General features: G+C 44.6%; 1 pseudogene; it reads right to left on the bottom strand.

Annotated features, from left to right (window-relative positions):
* Window positions 1-642: 642 nt before the first annotated feature.
* LOC129866958 (DNA excision repair protein ERCC-6-like) lies at window positions 643-3,308 on the bottom strand (annotated as a pseudogene).
* Window positions 3,309-4,425: the final 1,117 nt, after the last annotated feature.

Genomic DNA, 4,425 nt, shown 5'->3' with positions numbered 1-4,425 from the left:
ATGGGGTATTGTGTATAGGCCAGTGACACAAAATCTCAATTTAATCCATTTAAAATTCAGGCTGTAACATAACAAAATGTGGAACCTGGCAAGGGGTGTGAATACTTTCTGAAGGCACTGTACTTCTGGCCAAACTGGGAAATACTTTTCCAGTCATTAGTCCACCATCAAGTGGCCATCTTCAGTAATGGACTACCAATAATTGCCAATCAGACTGATTTTTCATTGTGTCACAATCTAACCCCTTACAGGGTTTGGTATTGTTGTTGCTAGCCCACCACAGTACAAATATTTTTTAACTAGACATTTATTTTCACCATTTGTTTCAACATTGTTTTTCAAGACAAACCCTAAAAAATAAACTAAATTGACATTTTCAACCATGTAGGTCTGGGTTTCCCAAACTCGGTCCTGCCCCCCCCCCCCCCCCCCCCCCCCCCACCACCGTGTGCACGTTTTGGTTTTTGCTCTAGCACTACACAGCTGATTCAAATAACAAACTCATCATCAAGCGTTGACTATTTGAATCAGCTGTGTAATGCTAGGGCAAAAAACAAAACGTGTTTGGGAAACCCTGGTGTAGGTGACAGCTAATCAGGGTTAACAACCTTTTCAGAAATAATATTTCACTAATTCATTACCTCACTGAGCCTGACAGTACAGTTGAATAGTCATTAACTGAATTTCAGGATCACCAGTTCTAATGTCAATTGCTTTCAAAAAGAAGCTTAGGGCATCATCAGAGTAAGATTGTTTTCCCTTTTTCACAAGATTTTTATACTTTTCCTCTGTCACAGCCGGGGAATCACCGTTGTTGTTTACACCTTCCGCAGTCTGCAATGTGGCATCTTTGCCACTGGCACATTGGTCCATTCTTTCACCAGAAGCAAGTTCAGGATCACCTGTAGATTCCTCCAAAGAACTTTCATCTTCCTCTCCCATTTCAGATTTTTCAGCAACATACATTGACCCACTTCCACCTTCCTCTTCGGTCTCAGTGTTGAAGGTTTCCCATGTGGGTTCTTCCTTTTCCGTGAGAGACTCCTCATGAGATCCAGTCACCTCCCTTGCCTCACGAAATCCAGTTACCTCACTTTCCTCACTTGCATCATCAGTGTGCACATGTGAAAGCTCAGCTTCTACGTCCTCATTGAGTTCTTCCACATTCTCAATCACTGAATCCACAAATTAACATCTTAAGGCCACAGAGGTATTCCCTCCAAATATTTTCCTGGCTTTAAAGGAACTGGATCCAGATTTAACTGTTTTTGGTGTGGAGGATCCCATACCTTTGAATGATTTATCCAATTCAGTGTTCATCAAATGAGGCCTTTCATCTTCCTCAACATCATCCTCTGCACTATCGTAAATTACAGCTGCTCTTTCCTTTTTCATGACAGAAGTAATGAACGAGTTCTCTACAGTGTCGTCTGCTTTAGAAACAGGAGAGTTGACATCATGCACATCTGCTCCATTCTGTTCAACAGCTCCATTCACAGACACAGAGGGCTCATCATCTAAATTTAAGTTGACATCCATCTCTAGCTGGAAACCTGAATTCCCTTCGACAGACTCGGATTACTTCTCTGAAAACATATCACTAGCACTGTCCAATAACTGTAGATTGAAATTTCCTTCAAAAGACTCAAGTTCAGCATCCACTTTTGGAGATGTTTCTGCATAACTTTCTATGCTTGTACTGGAGATCTGTAGTAGCATAGAAAGTCTTTGATTCTTCAGGGATTTGACAGGTGAGATCTTCTGGTTGATTGTGGAGTCTTGGTGAAGTGACAAGTTCATCCATTGTTGGGAACCATTTCCATTTTGCTGTATGTCTTATTCAACTTCAGAGGTATCATATCCCAGACTTGTACCATGCTCCATGGCAACAATTGTCACGCCCTGACCTTAGAGATCCTTTTTTTGTCTCTATTTTGTTTTGGTCAGGGTGTGATTTGGGTGGGCATTCTATGTTCTGTATTTCTAGGTTTTGTATTTCTTTGTTTCTGGCCGAGTGTGGTTCCCAATCAGAGGCAGCTGTCTATCGTTGTTTCTGATTTGGGATCATACTTAGGCTGCCCTTTTCCCTCTTTCTGTGTGGGATCTTGTTCTTTGTTTGTGTGCAGGGAGTTTGAACATCGAAGCTGTTTGGTCGTTGTATTCGTTATTGTTTTGTCCTGTTTTAGTTTCACTTCGTGATTAAATTATGTGGAACTCTAAGAACGCTGCGCCTTGGTCTCTTCCTTCCGACGACACCCGTTACAACAATACCATCCTTCTTTTCTTTTGACACATCCAAAACCCCTTGAACAGAAGTGTCAATTGCCTCACCATCCGATAAAACCTCTTCAAGAGACTTGTCTATGGGAGAATGATGGTTGCTCTTTATTAACTTTTCCTCAGTCGCAATTGTCACAGCGGGTCCCAAAATCTCAATGCTTTCATCTACAGCTAGATCAATTAATTTGTTACTCAGATTGTGGATATCTTCCTTGTCACCAGACCCAGACTGTCCACCAACGCAGTGGAGTTGTTGAAGTTGTGGTTATGTTTAGGAGAGGAGGGACTGGGTTTTTCATCCATTGGCTTCTTCTCAGTTGACCCCACTGTATCGTGTTGAGAGGGTTTCCACAGCCATGCCGGCTCTGTAAGACTCAATGCTCTCAGCAAGCTGCTGATGCAACTCAGACTCAGCCTTCATCAGCTCCTGAGCTTTCTGCACCCCGTTCTCTATGTGCTTTTGAGCTTCCTGATCCTCAGGGTCATCATCGTTGTTTTCTACTTCATGTGAGAACATGAGGTCATGATCAGAGATTCCAAACTTCTCCATGGAATGAAGGTGGGTGATGTGTTCATCCAACTTTGGATCTGTGTGTCTTTGTCTCGAGTGCGGTGACTGGAGCTGCATCTGTGTGGATGAGGATTGAGTGTCTTGTAGCGTGAAGAGTTCTTTCAGATCTTCTTTGCTGAAGTACTGGAATGGACTTTTCCCCCCCGGTAAAAATCAGTCTGTCTGATCAAGGACTCTTTGAACACCTGCCATCTGTAGATTTTCTCCTCCACTGTACCACAAGTGGACATCTGCTCCATTCTGTTCATTCCATTCTGTCCAATCTAGCATAGTAACAACTACCTAGCGGCTTCCCTGTTTCATCTATTGCTGTTCACTCGACCCTATGATCACTTGGCTACATAGCTGATGCCTGCTGGACTGTTCATTAATCACTGTACTCCATTTTGTTTATTTTTGTTTATCTGTCGGCCCCAGCCTCAAACTTAGGCCCTGTGTGTAGTTAACTGACCCTCTCTGCCCGTTCATCGCCAATTTACCTGTTGTTGTTGTCTTAGCTGATTAGCTGTTGTTGTCTTACCCGTTGTTGTCTTAGCTAGCTCTCCCAATCAACAGCTGTGATTGCTTTATGCGTCGCTTTATGTCTCTCTCTAATATCAATATGCCTTGTATACTGTTGTTTAGGATAGTTATCTGTCACGCCCTGGCCTTAGTTATCTTTGTTTTCTTTATTATTTTAGTTAGGTCAGGGTGTGACATGGGATGTATGTGTTTTGTATTGTCTAGGGGTTTTGTATGTTTATGGGGCAGGGTCTAGTCTAGGTGTATGTATGTCTATGGTTGCCTGGATTGGTTCTCAATTAGAGACAGCTGTCTATCGTTGTCTCTAATTGGGAACCATATTTTGGCAGCCATATTCATTGGGTAGTTCGTGGGTTATTGTCTATGTCTATGTTGCATGTTAGCTCATTGTTTGTTTAGCTTCACGTTCGTCGTTTATTGTTTTGTTTAGTTTGTCAAGTGTTCTTTTCGTGTCATTAAAAGAAGAATGTATTCTAACCACGCTGCGCTTTGGTCCTCCTCTCTTCCACGTTACGACGATCGTGACAGAATAACCCACCAACAAAGGACCAAGCAGCGTGGTAAAAGGCAGCAGCAGCGATCGCAGGACTCATGGACTTGGGAGGGAATTCTGGACGGCGGAGGACCCTGGGCACAATCTGGAGAATATCGCCGCCCTCGTGAAGAGCTGGAGTCAGCTAAAGCCGAGAGGCGGTGGTATGAGGAGGCAGCACGGACGCGGCTGGAAGCCAGAGAGGCAGCCCCAAAAAAATCTTGGGGGGGGGGCTCTCGGGGAGTGTGGCGAAGTCAGGTAGGAAACCTGCGCCAACTCCCCGTGCTTACCGTGGAGAGCGAGAGTACGGGCAGACACCGTGTTATGCGGAAGAGCGCATGGTGTCTCCTGTACGTGTGCATAGCCCAGTGCGGTACATCCCAGCTCCTCGTATCGGCCGGACTAGAGTGTGCATCGAGCCAGGTGCCATGAAGCCGGCTCAACGCATTTGGTCTCCAGTGCGTCTCCTCGGGCCGGTGTACATGGCACCAGCCTTACGCATGGTGTCCCCGGTTCGCCA

Source organism: Salvelinus fontinalis, chromosome 2 (genome assembly GCF_029448725.1).
Source record: "Salvelinus fontinalis isolate EN_2023a chromosome 2, ASM2944872v1, whole genome shotgun sequence".
NCBI classification, from domain to species: Eukaryota; Metazoa; Chordata; class Actinopteri; order Salmoniformes; family Salmonidae; genus Salvelinus; species Salvelinus fontinalis.
The sequence above is the reverse complement of the archived record's forward strand: the minus strand, read 5'-3'. Positions and strand labels throughout refer to the sequence as shown.